Source organism: Schistocerca serialis, chromosome 10 (genome assembly GCF_023864345.2).
Source record: "Schistocerca serialis cubense isolate TAMUIC-IGC-003099 chromosome 10, iqSchSeri2.2, whole genome shotgun sequence".
In the NCBI taxonomy this organism is placed as follows: Eukaryota; Metazoa; Arthropoda; class Insecta; order Orthoptera; family Acrididae; genus Schistocerca; species Schistocerca serialis.
This window is the reverse complement of record NC_064647.1, coordinates 181435349-181458413: the sequence shown is the minus strand read 5'-3', so window position 1 is coordinate 181458413 and position 23065 is coordinate 181435349. Positions and strand designations below refer to the sequence as shown.

The window sequence follows — 23065 nt, the reverse complement described above, 5'->3', positions numbered from 1 at the left end:
TCCACATAACATATTTTCTTTCTTTGTGTGTGAGGAATGTTTCCTGAAAGTTTGGCCGTACCTTTTTGTAACACCCTGTAGATGTAAACGTAAACATCTGTGGTCTTTCTTTTTGAATCAACCTGTATATTGTTTTTGTTAATATCGACGTCGTCCTGAGGCGCATTGAATCATTATTACCTTCAGACGGAGTCAGCACAGGCACACGTGTAGTTGTTTGTGACATTCGCGCTGGCTGCATCTCGGCAAATATTTGCGCTAGTCGCTGTGGGTGTTTGGGCGCGCTGTTTAGCACCACGAGATGCCGTGTGTGTGTGTGTGTGTGTGTGTGTGTGTGTGTGTGTGTGTGTGTGTGTGTCCTCTAGAAGACGACCGACCTCTGTAGAAGCGCCTGTTCGCGTCTGCGCTGCAGAGCCGGAGGTAACTCGGATGCGACATTGCATCGCGGGACGCCGTCGTAGATACGACGCAGACGTCGACGCCACAGCTGCCAGTTGACGGTAAGCACCGGTTCCTGCACACGGGGGGAAGTGACGGTGCACCTCCTATACACTGAGGCCAAACGCTTACTCAGAATGCACGACTGACTGGATTGGAGACACCAACCGGTAGGGTGCAGCACCCGAATAGCACCGGCGACACGTCCTGGTATCACACACGGGAAATTAACTTAAAGGATGGGGGGAGGGGGGGCTTCAAAGTTTTAAAAAATTCGATTTTTCAAAAATATGCCTATTTTATAGCGCACATCTACATCTACATCCATACTCCGTAAGCCACCTGACGGTGTGTGGCGGAGGGTACCTTGAGTACCTGTATCGGTTCTCCCTTCTATTCCAATCTCGTATTGTTCGTGAAAAGGAGGATTGTCGCCTTTGTGTGGGCTCTAACCTCTCTGATTTTATCCTCATGGTCTCTTCGCGAGATATACGTAGGAGGGAGCAATATACTGCTTGACTCTTCGGTGAAGGTATGTTCTCGAAACTTCAACAAAAGCTCGTACCGAGCTACTGACCGTCTCTCCTCCAGAGTCTTCCACTGGAGTTTATCTATCATCTCCGTAACGCTTTCGTGATTACTAAATGATCCTGTAACGAAGCGCGCTGCTCTCCGATGGATCTTCTCTATCTCTTCTATCAACCCTATCTGGTACGGATCCCACACTGCTGAGCAGTATTCAAGCAGTGGGCGAACAAGTGTACTGTAACCTACTTCCTTTGTTTTCGGATTGCATTTCCTTAGGATTCTTCCAATGAATCTCAGTCTGACATCTGCTTTACCGACGATCAACTTTATATGATCATTCCATTTTAAATCACTCCTAATGCGTACTCCCAGATAATTTATGGAATTAACTGCTTCCAGTTGCTGACCTGCTATATTGTAGCTAAATGATAAGGGATCTTTCTTTCTCTGTATTCGCAGCACATTACACTTGTCTACATTAAGATTCAATTGCCATTCCCTGCACCATGCATCAATTCGCTGCAGCTCCTGCTGCATTTCAGTACAATTTTCCATTGTTACACCCTTTCGATATACCACAGCATCATCCGCAAAAAGCCTCAGTGAACTTCCGATGTCATCCACAAGGTCATTTATGTATATTTTGAATAGCAATGGTCCTACGACACTCCCCTGCGGCACACCTGAAATCACTCTTACTTCGGAAGACTTCTCTCCATTGAAAATTACATGCTGCGTTCTGTTATCTAGGAACTCTTCAATCCAATCACACAATTGGTCTGATAGTCCATATGCTCTTACTTTGTTCATTAAACGACTGTGGCTAACTGTATCGAACGCCTTGCGGAAGTCAAGAAACACGGCATCTACCTGGGAACCCGTGTCTATGGCCCTCTGAGTCTCGTGGACGAATAGCGGGACCTGGGTTTCACACGATCGTCTTTTTCCAAACCCATGCTGATTGCTACAGAGTAGATTTCTAGTCTCCAGAAAAGTCATTATACTCGAACATAGTACGTGTTCCAAAAGTCTGTAAGTCTTCCTGAATAGTTTGACGTATAAAACATATGTATTCGAGAGATTATACGGCACGTCATTTGGTCTTAAGTGTACCTAGAAGCACCGCCACACACCTTTGCACACCATTATTATGTCATACGTAAGTGTATTTCGCTCTGGAGAATTCCAATGTTTGTATTTGCGCCAGAGACTGTCATACGTCAAACAAAGGACTATTTAAACTTCCTGGCAAAGGTCCCGAGTTCGAGTCTCGGTCCGGCACACAGTTTTAATCTGCTAGGAACTCGGGATCTTTGGTTTTCGCGGGCAAGTGCTTTACCAACTGAGCTACCCAAGAACTACGCGTCCTCACAGAACTAGCACTCCTGGAAGAAAGGATATTGCGGAGACATGGCTTAGCCACAGCCGGGGGATGTTTCCAGAATGAGATTTTAACTCTGCAGCTGTGTGTCCACTGATATGAAACTTCCTGGCAGATTAAAACTTCTTCCAGGAGTGCTAGTTCTGCAAGGTTCGCAGGAGAGCTTCTGTGAAGTTTGGCAGACGAGGTACTGGCAGAATTCTGTGAGGACGGGTCGTGAGTCGTGATCGGGTAGCTCAGTTGGAGCCGGCACGGTAGCTCAGCGTGTTCGGTCAGAGGGTTAGCTGCCCTCTGTAACCAAAAAACTGAGTTAATGGATCAACGACGAACTGAAACGGTTGTCTTGTGACGTCTGCCCCGAGCAGATGCTACGGACTAAAACGAACAAAATGAGCCGACCGTGGTGGCCACGCGGTTCTAGGCGCTGCAGTCCGGAACCGCGCGACTGCTACGGTCGCAGGTTCGAATCCTGCCTCGGGCATGGATGTGTGTGATGTCCTTAGGTTAGTTAGGTTTAAGTACTTCTAAGTCTACGGGACTGATGACCTCAGATGTTAAGTCCCATAGTGCTCAGAGCCATTTGAACCATTTTGAACAAAATGAGATTTAAAAAGAAGTGATAGAGCACTTGCCGCAAAAGGCAAAGGTCCCGAGTTCGAGTCTCGGTCCGGCACACAGTTTTAATCTGCTAGGAAGTTTCATATCAGCGCACACTCCGCTGTAGAGTGAAAATGTCTTTCCAAAGGACTATTGATATCGAAACTTTCTCTGAAGATATGTCTTCATGACTGTGCCCAAAACCCAAGTGGGAAAGATTGCAAAAACAATTTTTGTGCGGGGAACTGCATTTGCTATTGGTGTTTATGACGCAGTTTCAAGTTTCAATGATGGCGTGCAAAGCAGGAATATGTTTCAGAGGAAATTGGAATTAAGCCCGGAGTGAACTGCATCAAAGCTTCGTATGCGATAGACAGAAAGCGTGTTGTGGACTGGCAAGACAGCCAATTCACAGTGACGGGTAACCGAAAGGCACGCGCTTAAACTCACGCAGGCTGGCGTGAGGTCTGAAACAGGATACGTAATGAATGCTATAAAGAAAAGTACGTAGCTGCTGAAATACTTAACTTTAATCCACAATTGGTGAACATTGGTCTTGTTAGTGTACATGCTTCATTAGATACATAGCAAAGGATAAATGGCGCCTTGCTAGGTCGTAGCAATTGACTTAGCTGAAGGCTATGCTAACTATCGTCTCGGCAAATGAGAGCGTAATTCTCAGTGAACCTTTCCTAGCAAAGTCGGCTGTACAACTGGGGCGAGTGCCAGGACGCCTCTCTAGACCTGCCGTGTGGTGGCGTTCGGTCTGCTATCACTGACAGTGGCGACACGCGGGTCCGACGTATACTAATGGACCGCAGCCGATTTAAAGGCTACAACCTAGCAAGTGTGGTGTCTGGCGGTGACACCACAAAATCATTTTTGGAAGTGATAAAATCAAGAAGAGTGCACCGTAGGAATGTGAAAAGGAAGAAAACTGATGGAGAAAATGAAAAAGAACCCGCTTATGATGCTGCGCAGTTCTAACGAATGCCAAATACAAGCAAAAACTTTAACGACCATTACCCGCAAAACACAAATTTCTGTGCTTAGGGGCATGTAAGATCCGAAATAAATATCCTATTACTATCAAACTTGGTATGCTTATTAAACACAAACTGCTTAATGCAAAATTCTAGAATGTTCCAAATCTATCAAAAACTGTGCTAAAAATTTAGGTAGTTAACTATAAAATTTGAATTTTTCTAACCACGAAGTTTAAAATACAGGGCGTTTCAAAAAGAAAGAGCAGATTTCAAACATTTATTTCTCAAAAACTACAAATGATAGCAACACAATTCAAACGTTTCTTGTCAGAGAAAGGTTCAAAGTTTTTCAATGGTCCGCGCAGAAGTTCCATGCAAATCCGCAGTGGCGCTGGCGTTTGTTTGTAGGAAAATGGCGACGACACCACAGGAACGATCATTTTGTGTGCTGCAATTTGCAAAGTTAGAGTCCATTGTTGGTGTGCAACGTGCATTCCGCCGTCAATTCAACAAACAGCCGCCTCGTCATAAGCAAATTTATGAGTGGCATCACAGATTCGTAGAAGATGGTTGCATCTGCAAGCGAAAAAGCACGGGTCGTCCACGCACATCGGATGAAAATGTCGAGCGTGTCCGTGCAGCTTACGAAAGGAGCCCTAGAAAATCCACGACACGGGCAAGTCACGAACTAAACATGTCTAAAACAACGGTATGGCGCGTTCTGAGTAAGCGTCTGCACATGAAGCCGTACAAACTGCAGTTATTGCAAGCATTGCGTCCTGACGACCACAACAAAAGGTTCGAATTTTCAACTGCAATTCTACAGGACATGGAAGAGGACAATTTTGCCGAACGATTAATTTTTTCAGATGAATCAACGTTTCACATTTCTGGTAAAGTTAATCGGCATAACGTACGAATTTGGGCGAGTGAAACTCCGAGGGACGTTATTCAACATGAAAGAGACTCACCAAAGGTTAACGTCTTTTGTGCAATTTCGGTAAACAAAGTTTATGGACCTTTCTTTTTCATGGAGAAAACTATCACAGTAACCATTTACCTGGACATGTTAGAAAACTGGCTATTTCCTCAACTTCAGGAAGATTCAAATCACTTCATCTTCATGCAAGATGGCGCCCCACCACACTTCTCTGAACCTGTACGACGGTACCTAAATAACACCATTCCAGGACGGTGGATTGGAAGAGCAGGAGCACAAGATCAATGTCATCGTCTGTGGCCTCCCAGGTCACCAGACCTTACTCCCTGCGATTTTTATTTGTGGGGGTACATAAAGGACTGTGTTTATGTCCCACCTATGCCCGCTACTCTTCAAGAGGTACGACATCGAATTGTTGCGGCCGTGAATTCGGTAACTAAAGACCAGTTGCGTCGTGTGTGGCAAGAAATGAGATACCGGTTTGATATTTGTCGTGTAACAAATGGTGCTCATATTGAGGTACAGTTTTGATATTTGTTGTGTAACATTTGGTACTCATATTGAGTGAAGGACCGTTGGAATTGTGTTTCTATCATTTGTAGTTTTTGAGAAATAAATGTTTGAAATCTGCTCTTTCTTTTTGAAACGCCCTGTATAATTCATTTGTTCATAAATTAAATAAATTCTAGAGTTTCATACACTTGTAAGTATGATATACATACTGCGCAAAATTCATGGAAGAAACTCTCTTATGAAGAAAAGGGTACCTATAACAACAAATGCAGCCAATAGTAAGTGAAAAAAAAACGAAATTTCACATATAAAAAAAATTAATCTGTTGTGCTTTTAAACTTCGACAGCTATGATTGTGAATCCTGAATCCTTCCTGGCCATGCAGGCAAAGTGTTATGAATTTATTTCTAAAAGTATAGATAGTGGAAATTAAAATGTCCTGCTCAAAGTCGGTCCGTTTGACATCCTACCACCCTTAAGAATCGAAATATCAATTTTTCGATAAATTACTTAGGTGAAATCAATGCTGACGATGTATTGGCAGGAAAATATCGGTATTTTCAATACACTAGTCTTTTGGAACTATCAAAACGAATGATTCCGATATGACAAAAAAATTGTGAAGCTCTAAAAACTGAAATGTTATTATTTAACCTTTTTGTGTGAGACGCTTGCCGTTATTGGCTCGGCCTGCACATAGCTTTTGTCAAGAATAACGAGGGTTATTCGGAAAGTAAGTTCCAATTGGTCGCGAAATGGAAACCACTGTGAAAAATAGAAAGTGTTTTATTTTCAGTAGTTAACTGCACCTTACAGCTACTTCTCTACATAGTAGCCGCTCCGACTTAGTCATTTGTCGTAGCGTTGTATCAACTTTCAGACTGCCGCGTCACAGAAGGCAGCCGCCTGTGCTTACTGCCAATTCTCTACTCTGATCTACTGCTCGTTGTCTGCGCCAGAATGTTGTCTTCATAGGCAGAGGTTCATGTGAGCAGGGATGAAACTCAGGACGAGCCAGTTACGGGCTGTGTTGTGGCTGATCAAACGCTTCCCTCGAAAACGCTGCAGGAGGAGCTTCATTGCCCCTGAAGAACGCGGCTGACAAGGGAACCTCCCCATCGCACTCCCCTTAGATTTAGTTATAAGTTGCCACAGTGGATAGGCCTTGAAAAACTGAACACAGATCAATCGAGAAAACAGGAAGAAGTTGTGTGGAACTATGAAAAGATAAGAAAAATATACAAACTGAGTAATCCATGCGCAAGATAGGCAACATCAAGGATTGACTGAACTCAGGAGCGCCGTTGTCCCGTAGTAAGCGTGAGCAGCTGCGGAACGAGAGGTCTTTGGTTCAAGTCTTCCCTCGAGCGAAAAGTTTTTCTTTATTTTCGCAAAGTTATGATCTGTCCATTCGTTCATTGACGTCTCTGTTCACTGTAATAAGTTTAGTGTCTGTTTTGCGACCCCACCGCTATTAGTAGACGAAAGGACGTGTCTCTCCAATGGGAACCGAAAACATTTGATCGCAAGGTCATAGGTCAACCGATTCCTCCACAGGAAAACACGTCTGATATATTCTATACGACACTGGTGACGGCATGTGCATCACATGACAGGAATATGTTGTCGACCCACCTAACTTGTACACTTGGCGAACGGGTAAAAAGATTCTTCTACGTTACCCGATTTAGGTTTTCTTGCAGATGTGATAGTTACTCCCAAAAAAGTGACGAAAACATAAGAGTTTGTCACATAAACTGCAACAAATGAATCCAACAGTTTCACAGTCGCACACTTTTCCCTGTGTTCTGTTAAAACGTATGTTTTTTACGTTTTCAAACGTTTCCATGTGTAGACCGTCAAATCCTGCATATGTCCAAGCAAATCTGAACATGTCCTGGAATTTTGGAGAACGAAGTTGATTATGTGTGAGCGCCTGAACTTTGATAATTGTCTGAAAATAAAAAATTAAACTTTCCGCCTTTTTTTTTTTTTTTTTTTTTTTTTGATCGATGTGTTTGGTCGTTGCGGACGTCGCAATGACATCCGTTCAAGTTCGGTGGTTGATCCTTCCACTCAGTTTTTTTATTACAGAGGCCAGTGGAAGGAGTTAGACCTGTGGCAATCACAAATGTCGTATATATGTTATCCTTCTTTCCCACTGATGCAACCTGTACAATTTTTCGCTATAAATATACCACTCCCCCTCTGTTACGTATGTACTGTGTCTCTGTTGCTTAGCAATTGTCAGGCAGTGTAGTAGTAGACAGTCAGACATTTTTCTGAAGCCTTTTAAGGATGTGTGAGACGTTACACTCACTTTCGAAAACATTTTTACGTTGTACAGGGTTAGCCAGTCAAACGGGAAGGCTTAAATAAGTAACTAATTCTTTAAGAAAATTTTTTTTAATTTAATGGTTATAAATATAAAGTACAAAGGTAGTCATTTCCTGTACAATAAGTGAAAAAAATATTTTATTTCATATAACACCTGTCAAATGTCCTCCATTAGAATCTATGCACTTTTACAGCCGGGCCTGGAAGTTTCCCATGACATTTTGCAGCACATTGACTGGTATTCGTTCAATTTCGTCCCGAATTCGTTGTTTTAGGGCTGGGATAGTTCTGGATGGATCGTTCTGAAAAACTCTTGTTTTTAAGTAACCCCATATAAAAATGTTGCAGGTTGTCAAATCTGGAGAGCGAGGGGGCCAAGGGATATCCCCGTTTCGGGAAATGACGCCGCCTGGAAACAAAGCATCCACAGCATTCATGGCAACTCTTGCAGTGTGGCTTGTTGCCCCATCTTGTTGGAACATTGTGTGTTCATTCACTGGAAAACGGGCGAGTTCTGGTGTAAGAAAGTTCTGGATCTTTGCAACATAACGCACAGAGTTAACAGTCACAGCACTTCCGTTGATATCCTCGAAGAAAAATGGGCCTATGATTCCTCTTGCCGACACTGCGCACCAAACGGTCACTTTTCGAGCATGAAGTGCGCCAGGGTTTTCCTCCGACCAGTATCTGAAGTTTCTTTTTATTAACGAAACCAGAGAGGTGGAAATGCGCCTCATCGCTCATCCACAGGTGATTTACTTGGTCGTCATTTTCTTCAAGTCTTCTGGCCATTTCCTCACAAAATTGTAATCTTTTCTGATAGTCACTTGGTTTGAGAGATTGCACAATCTGTGTTTTGTATGGGTGAAAATGTAAATCTTGACGAGGAATCCTTCTCACCGAAGTGTACTTATTCCAAGACCTAGAGCATGTTGTTTGGCAGATCGGCGTGGACTTCTGAGCATTGCCTGTTGAACAGCAGCGATGTTTTGAGGGGTTCGAACGGTTTTTGCTCTCCCACCTCGTTTTTTACACGTTGATCCAATTTGTTCAAGGTTGTTTATCCACGAACGAATTGCGTTATCCGAGGGAACAGGCCTGTTGAGCGGTATGTTGGCGTGGAAAAGCACGTCGCGTTTTCAACAAACTCTCACCATTCGTATAACACACTTTAACCGCGCAGCTGCGATGTTCACCCGTCCAACGATCCATCGCAGCGAAATGGCGGGACATGCAGGTGGAAGGGAGACGGCCACCATTACCCCCACCACTCCCATTCCAGCTGTCAAGGTCATCTCCAATCTGCCCGTTTCACTGGCTAACTCTGTATTAAAAAACTATTACAAATTTGAACAGGAAGTACGATAGTATAGGTTAAAACTGGGAGAAAAGTTCCTGTAATCGTATGTACAAAAACCAGGGCCTGTTGAGATATGGGCCAGTCTGTCGTCTGATTCCCATCCTCCTCTTACGAAGAAATGGACACCTCATACGGTTACCGCGCATCCTGACAAATACTTCGGCTTTTCTCCGCCGTGAATCACTCGCTCTTCTCGAATACGCCTGGCTCCATTCGAGATTTGTCGCATTCTCAGGTTATATAGTCCCGTAACGTCTGCGTGTTGTCGGTTGGTTGGGCATACACCACTGCCTTTAAATGCGAAGGTGAAGGAGGACGCCATGCTACCGGACCTTCCCGACCACTCCGCGTGGCACGACACGGAAATGGGGGGTGGTGCCTGCCGTGCGCAAACCACAGTCACTGTCTTGCCCGCGAGGCTAACGTTCTCCAACAGAGCTGGTAAGTCACCGTGTAGAAATCGGTGGTGCCCAGCACCCGTCAATCTGCCTCGTAACGGTTATGGCCTTGTGAGTCTGTCACCGATAATTCTTGCCGCTTCATTGATAATGAAGCGATCCAGATGCTTGACCTCGAGACTGCTCCAAAATTTACATCCGCCCACACATAGCTACTGTAGTATGCTATGCCATCTCTTGTGACGGCCTCTATCGCGAGGAAAACTGCTCATTCTTCCAAATTATTGGTTTCTGCATATATAAATATAGGATCTTTTCTTCTAGTCTTGACCAATGCTACCTACTGTCGGAACATGTGACACATTTTTAAACATCCTGTATAGCTCACTAGTAATGCTATGACCTTTATTTTTGTTTCCAAACAGTTTTAGCTACACTCCTGGAAATTGAAATAAGAACACCGTGAATTCATTGTCCGAGGAAAGGGAAACTTTATTGACACATTCCTGGGATCAGATACATCACATGATCACACTGACAGAACCACAGGCACATAAACACAGGCAACAGAGCATGCACAATGTCGGCACTAGTACAGTGTATATCCACCTTTCGCAGCAATGCAGGCTGCTATTCTCCCATGGAGACGATCGTAGAGATGCTGGATGTAGTCCTGTGGAACGGCTTGCCATGCCATTTCCACCTGGCGCCTCAGTTGGACCAGCGTTCGTGCTGGACGTGCAGACCGCGTGAGACGACGCTTCATCCAGTCCCAAACATGCTCAATGGGGGACAGATCCGGAGATCTTGCTGGCCAGGGTAGTTGACTTACACCTTCTAGAGCACGTTGGGTGGCACGGGATACATGCGGACGTGCATTGTCCTGTTGGAACAGCAAGTTCTCTTGCCGGTCTAGGAATGGTAGAACGATGGGTTCGATGACGGTTTGGATGTACCGTGCACTATTCAGTGTCCCCTCGACGATCACCAGTGGTGTACGGCCAGTGTAGGAGATCGCTCCCCACACCATGATGCCGGGTGTTGGCCCTGTGTGCCTCGGTCGTATGCAGTCCTGATTGTGGCGCTCACCGGCACGGCGCCAAACACGCATACGACCATCATTGGCACCAAGGCAGAAGCGACTCTCATCGCTGAAGACGACACGTCTCCATTCGTCCCTCCATTCACGTCTGTCGCGACACCACTGGAGGCGGGCTGCACGATGTTGGGGCGTGAGCGGAAGACGGCCTAACGGTGTGCGGGACCGTAGCCCAGCTTCATGGAGACGGTTGCGAATGGTCCTCGCCGATACCCCAGGAGCAACAGTGTCCCTAATTTGCTGGGAAGTGGCGGTGCGGTCCCGTACGGCACTGCATAGGATCCTACGGTCTTGGCGTGCATTCGTGCGTCACTGCGGTCCGGTCCCAGGTCGACGGGCACGTGCACCTTCCGCCGACCACTGGCGACAACATCGATGTACTGTGGAGACCTCACGCCCCACGTGTTGAGCAATTCGGCGGTACGCCCACCCGGCCTCCCGCATGCCCACTATACGCCCTCGCTCAAAGTCCGTCAACTGCACATACGGTTCACGTCCACGCTGTCGCGGCATGCTACCAGTGTTAAAGACTGCGATGGAGCTCCGTATGCCACGGCAAACTGGCTGACACTGACGGCGGCGGTGCACAAATGCTGCGCAGCTAGCGCCATTCGACGGCCAACACCGCGGTTCCTGGTGTGTCCGCTGTGCCGTGCGTGTGATCATTGCTTGTACAGCCCTCTCGCAGTGTCCGGAGCAAGTATGGTGGGTCTGACACACCGGTGTCAATGTGTTCTTTTTTCCATTTCCAGGAGTGTATTTCATAATTGAAACACGTTACAACAAAATAAAAGAATCCAGCAGCTGTTTGGCTGTATAAATAAAAATGTTTTTTATCTTACTTGTGGAACGTAAATTCAAGTAAAACTTCCCAAATACATTTCGGTTTTAAAACTTTTGTTCTTGACAGTAAAAATCCTATTCAGTCAAGAAATAGGCCATAGAAACAATATTCATGATGACTTTGCTTCCTGTTGGGGCTCGGAGACGTTATCTACCATGATGCAAAGCTATTGCACGAGCTTCAATCTAAGGGGGAAACGTTCGTGAAACTGACCGAAATTGTCAGTTCTCAATTTATTTTTTAGAGGAACTCATGAACAATAAGTTCCAAAGTTTCTTTGATGAATACGCATCCGAAGTGCCTGAAAAATAATTAAATATCTGATGCTACCTTTCTGCTATGCCCACGTTTCGAAGCAATCCTTCGATATTAGCTCGGTGAGCAACGATTCCGTGGATTACTTTCAAACAAACCTTGTGGAGAACTTGTGAGAAACAGGAATGAATTCGACACACCCAGAAGACAATGGGCTCTAGATTCAGGAAGCTTGTCGGTGATATGAAGGACAAAATGTAGTAAAATGGAAAGGGCATTAGTGGGTACAACAGACTCACAAAGAAGGTGAGAGACACTCTCCAAGTGTATTATTTCAAGGCTATCAAACAGAGCATACCCAGTGTAAGTGACATGAAAAGTGGAGCATGGGCTACAAATTTCCACCGGCTGTAAACAGATGTCCTTCCCATTCATCCTAACACAACAGCTGGTGTAAATATCTACAGGCTCAGAGGTATAGCAAGCCTTACATTCACAAGGAGAGGCTTCCAAATTGCGTTCAGGATGTTGTTAAGCCCACTTACAGGCTTCTGGGACATCCTGAATTTCTAATAAAGTGTACTCGTGGCAAAATCCAAATCAGTTTCTAAATTCACTCATACGGAAACGATACCCTAAAACGATATTTTTATATGCTACAGTAGTCAGAATTGCGACTGACGATGCAGTTCTTGTATTTCATGATGGGAAGTCAGGGAGGATGAAGGTATTAAGGAGAATGGGCTTTAAGGTGGAAATTTTCTTCAACACGTCTTGAGAAAAATAGATTTACAGTGACTCTTTGCAAGTGAAAAGTCAGTTGCAGATCTGGTAAAGGAAAGAAGGTGGAAGACATCAAACCAGAAGAGAATCCTTGAAGGGAAAGACGACCTTGAACCTTCTGAAGAAGTGACGTAAGAAAAAAACGTTAGGCTGAGCTTTAAATTGCATTTCTTGAAGATAATGTTTTTTAAAGTTTATACATGTTTTTTCAGAATCTATGAAGGCTACAATTATTTATATTGTACATTTATATTTCTATAAACACAATAAATGTTGTCTCAAGCGTAAACTTTGAAATTCTGATTGTAAGCTGATATATAAAGCAAAGCGCTTTGAGTTTTGCATTCATTATAGGTCATACTTATAGAATTGTAATTACAATTAAAATTGTCTGATATATTCAAAAAATCTCACGAGAGAAGCTTACGATACGCAACTAGATTAATCAGAGAAAATTTTGTAGAAATATCTTGAATAGCTTCTAGGAAAAAGAAACATACACTATAATATGAAAAAAAAATTTAAAGCAAATGAAGCGTCCGAGGTGAATCGTTTGCCCCTCAGTGCTTTTTTAAGGGGACCAAAACTGGCGTAATCACAGGAAGAGAGGTCCAGATTATATGGAGGGTGGCCGACAACCCCCATTTGAATTTCTACAGGAGTGCCGCGACTTTGTTGGCCGTTTGAGGCTTTGCATTGTCATGGAGCAGAATGACTCCATGTGTGAGATTGCCTGGTCGTTTTGATTTGATCTCTTGGCGAAGGATGGCCAAGGTTTGCGAGTAACGCTGGGCATTCAGTGTTGTCCCGTGCTGCAGGAAGTGAATCAATAGGGAGCCATTATTGGTCCCCTTAAAAAGGCTCTGATTCACCTAGGAGGACAACGTCCAGCTGTACATGTGGAACTGGTTAACATCGCAGCCCCGGCAATATTATGAGACAGCCGTTCACCGCCTTGTGTCACAGTGGGACAAGCGTCTCAACAGCCAGGGTCAATATTTCTAATATACCAGTACTGGTATATGTAATTATGCCTCGAACTCGTTTCTTTTTGAACGCCCGTTATAGTATCTGCTAATATATTCTTTCCAGAAGAAACAAACTCCTGGCCTTCTTGATTTGTTTATTAAATTTCCTGACCATTGTTACTATAATGACGTCATGATCACTAATCTCCGACTATACACTGACATTATCGATAAGGTCCGGCCTGCTTCTAGCTACAAAAAATGTTCAAATGTGTCTTAATTCCTAAGGTTCAAATGGCTCAAATGGCTCTGAGCACTATGGGACTTAACATCTGAGGTCATCACTCCCCTAGACTTAGAAGTACTTAAACCTAACTAACCTAAGGACATCACGCACATCCATGCCCGAGGCAGGATTCGAAGCGACCATAGCAGCAGTGCGGTTCCGGACTGCGGGGCGCAGAGTGGCTCGCCACAATGACCGGCAATTCCTAAGGGACCAAACTGCTGAGGTCAACGGACCCTAGACTTAAACACTACTTAAACTAACTTAACGCTAAGGACAACAATCACACCCATGCCCGAGGAAGGATTCCAACCTCCGGCGGGAGGGACCGTGTAGCTACAAGGTCTAAGATACACTACTGGCCATTAAAATTGCTACACCAAGAAGAAATGCAGATGATAAACGGGTATTCATTGCACAGATATATTATACTGGAACAGACATGTGATTACATTTCCACGCAATTTGGGTGCATGGATCCTGAGAAGTCAGTACCCAGAACAACCACCTCTGGCCGTAATAATGGCCTTGATACGCCTGGGCATTGAGTCAAACAGAGTTTGGATGGCATGTACAGGTACAGCTGCCCATGCAGCTTCAACACGATACCACAGTTCATCAAGAGTACTAACTGGCGCATTGTGACGAGCCAGTTGCTCGGCCACCATTGGCCAGACGTTTTCAATTGGTGAGAGATCTGGAGAATGTGCTGGCCAGGGCAGCAGTCGAACATTTTCTGTATCCAGAAAGACCTGTACAGGACCTACAACACGCGGTCGTGCATTATCCTGCTCAAATGTAGGGTTTCGCAGGGATCGAATGAAGGGTAGAGCCATGGGTCGTAATACGTCTGAAATGTAACGTCGACTGTTCAAAGTGCCGTCAATGCGAACAAGAGGTGACCGAGACGTGTAACCAATAGCACCCCATACCATCACGCCGTGTGATACGCCAGTACGATGATGACGAATACACGCTTCCAATGTGCGTTCACCGCGATGTCGCCAAACACGGATGCGACCATCATGATGCTGTAAACAGAACTTGGATTCATCCGAAAAAATGACGTTTTGCCATTCGTGCACCCAGGTTCATCCTTGAGTACACCATCGCAGGTGCTCCTGCCGGTGATGCAGCGTCAAGGGTAACCGCAGCAATGGTCTCCGAGCGGGTAGTCCATGCTGCTGCAAACGTCGTCGAACTGTTCGTGCAGATGGTTGTTGTGTTGCAAACGTCCCCATCTGTTGACTCATGGATCGAGACGTAGCTGCATGATCCGTTATAGCCATGCGGATAAGATGCCTGTCATCTCGACTGCTAGTGATACGAGGCCGTTGGGATCCAGCACGGCGTTCCGTATTACCCTCCTGAACCCACCGATTCCATATTCTGCTAACAGTCATTGGATCTCGACCAACGCGAGCAGCAATGTCGCGATACGATAAATTGCAATAGCGATAGGCTACAATCCGACCTTTATCAAAGTCGGAAACGTGATGGTACGCATTTGTCCTCCTTACACGAGGCATCACAACGTTTCACCAGGCAACGCCGGTCAACTGCTATTTGTGTATGAGAAATCGGTTGGAAACTTTCCTCATGTCAGCACGTTGTAGGTGTCGCCACCGGTGCCAACCTTGTGTGAATGCTCTGAAAAGCTAATCTTTTGCATATCACAGCATCTTCTTCCTGTCGGTTACATTTGGCGTCTGTAACACGTCATCTTCGTGGTGTAGCATTTTTAATGGCCAGTAGCGTATTTCCATTACGTGTGGGCTGCAGAATCCGCTGCTCAAGACAGTTTTCGGAAAACGTGTTCAAAAGTACTTAGCAAGACTGTCTTTGTGTACTCTCTTCCCCCTCCCCCCTCTGATATAAATCATTGACGTCTGAGTCTATTCCCGCTAGGTTAGGGCCACCTCCAACTGGTATTGCATGACTATTTACGCGCTACTGACTATAGACTGTCAGAGCAGTATCAGGTGGCCAGTAAAAGCATTCCACCTAGACCCGATAGAAGCGATCAAATAACGTCACCGTCACTCTCATCTTCGCTGTCAATAAAGACAATATTTTTGTAAATTCCAATGAACATAGCCCCTCATAAGGCCTCTGATCTGTCTTTCTGATACACGTTCCATTATTTGCGAGTACCTCAGAGCTTTCTATTTCCGGTTTCAGCCACCTCTCGGTCTCAAGAATGATTTGATCGCAAGAGCTTTCCTAGAGGGCAGTAAATTCGGGAACTTCGAGGTACTCTGAGCTACTCTTAACAAAATACCACCTAGCCTAAGAAAGCCCAATGGAGTACACTCCAAAAATACACTGCTAAAACAATGGCTTCTTCCTTTGAATAGCGCACTCGTCACCATTCGAGGAGAGTCTTGCAAATCCCCACCAGACAATGCAGGGTAAAAATCTGCAGTCATGACTGTCAGATTGTCGACGAAGGTTTTGGTGGAGACCCTCCACTTGGCCCAACTCAGAGGGTCCCGACCAATTCTGGGAGCGATGCTGCTGCAAAATGCGAGCTCTGTTTGCACTGCGTTTGCGAAGCCAGCAGCCTTGACCAACCCCACCAGCCTCCTGGATGAACTGAGTAGGGCCTCAAAACGCTGCTACAGGCGTTGTTGGTGCCAACTTGATACACAACTTGCAGACGACTGCACTCTGCACGCCCGATAGCCACAGGCAACGTCGCCTCCACATCTCAGATGAGGCCCTCCAGCAGACATACCAAGTGCACATTGGCATTCTTTCCACCCCTGAACACTATCTTCCCAAGACCTAATGGCACCCGATCATATTGGTTGCACCACTTGTGACCTTTAGAGGCCAATGCCATTTGACATAGGTGTGTCTATATAGTATTTATCATATGGTGTATGTGTGGTTGGCTCTGAGCACTATGGGACTCAACTGCTGTGGTCATCAGTCCCCTAGAACTTAGAACTACTTATACCTAACTAACCTAAGGACATCACAAACACCCATGCCCGAGGCAGGATTCGAACCTGCGACCGTAGCAGCAGCGCGGCTCCAGACAGGAGTGTATGTGTAGTAGAGAAATGTATGACAAGTTTCCATTTTCGAACAATGGTGAGATACATGTGTATGTGGTCTCAATGAACCTTGTCAATAGTTCTGCATGTTACATAAATTTTTCAGCTCCATTTTCTCGTTATCCTATTTAGGAATAATGTCATCTGTCACCATAAAATGAAGAACTGTCCACATCTTGCAAATTCGTCTCACATGTTTTAACCTCGATATAAGTATCTCAATTCAACTACGATTCCGTAGAATGTGGTGTAAGTGATGTACAGCATACCGGTCAAGCCTACCTACCAGAAACTTCGCTAGTTAAGATGTACCTTACTTGGATTACGAGTAGTGGCTCGGTGTGTAGGATTTCCTCCTACCTTTGCCAAGTGGAGTTTTGGTAGATGATGTCCCCAAAAGCACATCGGGCAGTGCACTGGACTCTACAAAAGGTGCAAGCAGGTGGCCTGTGTTTATGGTTAGTGGTGTGGCCTTAGTTTCTATGAAATAAATTCTGTAATGGCATAATGCTGCTTTTATTTGCAAAATCCGTAAAATAGTGACAGTTTATTATCATAAAACCGTTCCTTTCACAAAGTTATGTACGGTGGCATGGTCTCCTGACCTTCATTTATTACATATTCCGTCCTCACAATCATATTCTGCACGCTTCATTCGAACCCAAACTCGATAAGGTAGAGTCAGTTTTGTATGAATTCATGTAAGTGATTTGCAAATCTAATAAGTAAATCGCAAATGTGCACCAAGGTTGAAAAAGTCGAGGCTGGCGTACAGAACATGACAGCCACAGGAACTTTCGTTCAAAAGAGGCAACTAGGCCGCTAAGAGGCCCGTCCCTTCAGAGGGGTGGGTCAACACACCTACTTCAGCCAGAACGACCACCCAGAGAGAGGACAACTTTTGCCAGAGCGAAGGGATAACGACCCCCATGTTCAACTTAAAAGCAAACTCCGCTACATTGTGTGGGAGAACCCAGAAGATGCATTTTTGATGGACCGACTGCGTAGTTACGGAGTTCTCACAGGAGGACAGGATACGCCTAACACAGATGCTACATATTTCCGCATTGGTCGATTTAAATGACATCACTCTCCGGTTTAAAAGAGCAACGCTGATTGGTGGAATATTCCTGACGCCCTTGGAGCGAGAACATGTAACTAGAGCAAGTGGGCTCGTATGTGTACACAGAGTGCGAGAAACAAAGTCTCTCCTCAGTACTTCACTGGGAGAGCACCTCTGTCATTAGCGAATCGGAGTGATTCTCTATATTGAATCGCTCGTGATTAAGCGTTGTTCACTGTGTTGGCCGCCACACTTATTGTGCAGTGTGAACATGGACAGAGTACTAGTTAAACATCTACAAGTGAATATTGAGTGGCATCACGGTGGACTGGTTATCTGACTGGTGTACCACGTCAACAGTTAGGCTAGGGGTGCATAGGAGACCTTGACTTCATCAAGGTGTAGGGAGAGTTTGATTGGCGAAGGTCAATCCAGATAGAAAGATATAGTTGTGTTATTTGTCAGCAGCGAGCGACGCAGACAGCAGTCGTTGCAACTCACGGTATTGTGTGCTACAGCGTATGCAAGTCCCATCTGTCCTCCATAACAGTACACTCCATTATATTTCTCATGTGACAGCCTTGACCATACCTGGAAAAGTTATTCAAGTTATGTAGGCGCAGCTCTCAGCCATTCTGTTGAGTAAATAACATTCTTAAAGAAAAGGGAGAAAAGAACCTTTCCACATTTTGTAAAATAATAGCGTTAATAGCATTCCTAACCATAAGAGCCAATCTACTGTCCTGAAAAGAACCTGGAAATTTATGATTTCTCAGAATTTTTTTGCAATAAATAATATTTTTCGTTCGTTTAATGTTTTTCTTACACTAACCAGCAATACTCCAGCATCCAAGTAATCCACTAGTCACGTAAGAATATAGAATATTTTTGTGTCTTTTCCATACAGTGGATGACTCCAGAAGATATTTGTTGCTGAATGTTTTTCAAGCAGTTCTTGTTGGTACATTAGGAGCGTCTGTCTGACTTCTAAAGTAGTGTGAGGTGGAAATTGTTTCTTGTAGGAGCCAAAAGGTACGTTTTGGATCAATCCATTGCGCAACTTGACAAAATAATTTCTGGGAGCATGGGAGAGCTGAATATCATATATGAGGAGTATGAGGGTGCACTCTACTGCTGACTCACCTATGGAGTACGGCCGACTGCCGAGCTTAGTGCGCAGCCGAAATCTCTTGCTTACATCGTAACTATTTCTAGCCCTTCGCACAGTTTTAGTAAGTTAACAACTTAAAGAATCCCTCTTAGGTGCAACTAAACTCATTAATTTTTGACAAATGCAGTCCACTGAAAAAAAATAATATGTTCGTCTGATTCGACGAACCAATAACAATTAACACTCAAAAATGATTGGCAAGATCAAGACCTTTGTTCAGCAACTTAAAGTCTCGTACTTTGTTGAGCCTTCCACAAACTAATATTTACGAAGTTCTCCTACTGCACACGGAAACCAAGTTCCACAATAATTTAGGTTTGATATGTGCACACTGATATACGAGCATATCATTGAAAAAACAGTCAATGTTATTTCGAAGATTGTAAACCAGATTACGACATCCAATAAAGGAGACTGGACGGTCGGCTGAGTTGCAGAGGCCACGCGGTGTCCGTCGAGGAGGCGGCTGGGCAGCGGTTTCGTAGATGTCCGACTGTAGCTCCAGCTCGACGGCGGTGTACGATCCTCAATACTGTCGAGCGATTAACGCAGTAACCACTGTACGTCACATGGTCGAAGATGCAAATACGTGTCGTCGTCGTCGTCGTCGTCGTCGTCGTCCCCTGCCAGTGAACCATGGCGGCGCTTCTAATGCCGCCTGCTGGAACTGCTGCAAAACTATTTTCTGGCGCAGAGCTGTTGCCTGGCGATGTTGTTGTGCCAGATGAGTTGCCGACCGTATTGGCGCAACGCCACAACATGTCACGATTACCATTTGTTTATTAAATTTAGTAGTGTACTGCTTGGTGTTATTACTGTGGTGAAACCCATATTTAGGCTATTCCGAGTAACAGTTATTCCAAAACATGATTTCAATCATTAATATTTAATAAATAAATTAAAAGTCAATGAGAAGCCAGCTAAACCCGCTGGGCAGAACAGGCAATAGGATTGTGGAAAAGGACAAGGGTTGAGGTCAGTTTCTGCTTCTAATTGTCATTTATTGTAATTTAATAACCTTTACAAACCAAAGCGGCACATAGCCGAATCTTTATCGAATGCAACTCTTTCACGGCTGAAGGCCTCCAACAAGAAATCTTAAGATAAAAATCCGATTAAGATAACAATAAAATAATTCGAAAAACAACATACTAAAGGTGCAATACAAATGGCTGAGGTTCGAATCCTGCCTCGGGCATGGATGTGTGTGATGTCCTTAGGTTAGTTAGGTTTAAGTAGTTCGAAGTTCTAGGGAACTGATGACCTCAGAAGTTAAGTCCCGTAGTGCTCAGAGCCATTTGAACCATTTTGTTGCTCACCAGGAAACCACCCCAACAGCAAACCACCGAAGCGAACCACCACAATATGAGTAGAGGTGCCTTGGGTAGTTGAAACCACTACTCAACTTTGACGTCCTGGGTCGGTGAACCACGAAGCTCGTAGCGATCGGAAAGCTCCACACACGCTCCGGCACTGCGCAGGGGCTGCCAGCGGCCCCAGCCGACTGCACCGCGCAGGGAGAACTCCCCTTGTCCGCAACAACCGACCGACTCCCTCCAGATCCCTTGCCGGAAACTATATGCAGCAAACTAAAGATGGTACACGCCGCGAAATTCGATACACATCATTGCTGCCACACGTAGAAGGAAGAAGAACCACGACGTCACCGCGACAAGGGCGGGAAACCAAACACAGGTAGACAGAGAAATTCACGGAAACGCATACTTGGGAGAGAGCACGGCTCAGTCAATGTTATCGTAAACCAGCTTACGACATCCAATAAAGGAGACGAGACGGTCGGCGTAGTTAGATATGGCAGGCGGTGTCCGTAGTGGAGGCGGATGGTCAGCAGGAGGATCCGGTTTCGCAGATGAGCGTCTGTAGCTCCGGCTCGACGTGAACTCCCTCTGCACGGCGGTGTACGAGCCTCAATACTGTCGAGCGGATAACGTAGTGACCATTGTACGTCACGTGGTCGCAGGTGCAAATACGTGTCGTCGTCGTCGTCGTCACCGGCCAGCTAACCATGGCGGCGCAGCGAATGCCACCTGCTGGAACTGCTGCAAAGCTACGTTCTGGCGCAGAGCTGTTGCGTGGGGTGTAGGCAACCCGCGATGTTGTTTTGCTAGATGAGTTGCCTAGCGTTTTGGCGAAACGGCACAACATGTCACGATTATCATTTGTCTATTAAATTTAGTAGTTTACGGCTTGGTGTCATTATTGTGATGAAACCCATATTTAGACTCTTCCGAGTAACAGTTATGCCAAAATATGATTTTAATCATTAATATTTAATAAAGCTAATTTGTCTAGACTAGCAGTCCCTCAGTAATTGTCGACTAAGATCCGTTCTCAAGGCTCCCATACCTCTTTCCAATCCTATGATTCACCATCGCACTGTACTGTTCTGGGAACCGGTTTCCTGCCCACTGACGACTTATTCTGCCGCACTGTTCAACACTGCGAAATAACTACGGCTATCTTTCTACACTACTGGCCATTAAAATTGCTACACCAAGAAGAAGTGCAGATGATAAATGGGTATTCATTGGACAAATATATTATACTAGAACTGACATGTGATCACATTTTCACGCAATTTGAGAAATCAGTACCCAGAACAACCACCTCTGTCCGTAATAACGGCCTTGATACGTCTGATACAGAGCTTGGATGGCGTGTACAGGTACAGCTGCCCATACAGCTTCAACACGATACCACAGTTCATCAAGAGTAGTGACTGGCGTATTGCCTGACGAGCCAGTTTCTCGGCCACCATTGACCAGACGTTTTCAATTGGTGAGATATCTGGCGAATGTGCTGGCCAGGGCAGAAGTCGAACATTTTCAGTATCCAGGTAGGTCCGTACAGGACCTATAACATGCGGTCGTGCATTAAACTGCTGAAATGTAGGGTTTCGCAGGGATCGGTGGAAGGTAGAGCCACGGGTCGTAACACATCTGAAATGTAACGTCCACAGTTCAAAGTGCCGTCAATGCGAACAAGAGGTGGCCGAGACGTGTAACCAATGGCACCCCATACCATCACGCCGGGTGATACGCCAGTATGGCGATGACAAATACGCGGTTCCAATGTGCGTTCACCGCGATGTCGCCAAACACTGATGCGACCATCATGATGCTGTACACAGAGCCTGGATTCATTTGAAAAAATGAACTTTTGCCATTCGTGCACGCAGGTTCGTCGTTGAATACACCATCGCAGGCGCTCCTGTCTGTGATGCAACGTCAAGGTTAACCGCAGCCGTGGTCTCCGAGCTGATAGTCCATGCTGCTGCAAACGTCGTCGAACTGTTCGTGCTGATGTTTGTTGTCTTGCAAACGCCCCCATCTGTTGACTCAGGCATCGAGGCGTGGCTGCACGATCCGTTACAACCATGCGGGTAAGATGCCTGTCATCTCGACTGCTAGTAATACGAGGCCGTTGGGATTCAGCACGGCGTTCCGTATTACCCTCCTCAACCTACCGATTCCATATTCTGCTAACAGTCATTGGATCTCGACCAACGCGAGCAGCAATGTCGTGATACGATAAACCGCAATCGCGATAGGCTACAATCCGACCATTATCAAAGTCGGAAACGTGATGGTACGCATTTCTCCTCCTTACACGAGGCATCATATCAACGTTTCACCAGGCAACGCCAGTCAACTGCTGTTTGTGTATCAGAAATCGGTTGGAGACTTTCCTCATGTCAGAACGTTGTAGGTGTCGCCACCGGCGCCGACCTTGTGTGAATGCTCTGAAAAGCTAATCATTTGCATATCACAGCATCTTCTTCCTGTTGGTTAAATTCGCGTCTGTAGCACGTCATCTTCGTGTTGTAGAAATTTTAATGGCCAGTAGTGTAGTTTAAAAACGCGTAAAATTTGGAAAGTTAATATCCGCCCAAAACAGGACACAACTCACAATCTGTGTGCTCGTCGATCGGGTATTATTTCCAGCAGAGTCAGTATCCGTGGGAAGGAAGCGTTCTCCAGCCTGGAGATGATACTCCAGTCTTTCCCTAATCATCCTAAATGGGCTGTGGCCAGA

At 45.3% G+C, this 23065-nt stretch overlaps 1 protein-coding gene across 1 annotated transcript in view; it reads left to right on the top strand.

The window, feature by feature from the left end:
• The first annotated feature begins 376 nt into the window (after positions 1–376).
• Positions 377–23065, top strand: part of LOC126425178 (luciferin sulfotransferase-like) — a 207069-nt gene continuing 184380 nt past the window's right edge. The window contains exon 1 of the mRNA XM_050088132.1: positions 377–500. The gene's annotated coding sequence lies outside the window, so the exon portion shown is untranslated. The remainder of the gene's footprint in view (positions 501–23065) is intronic.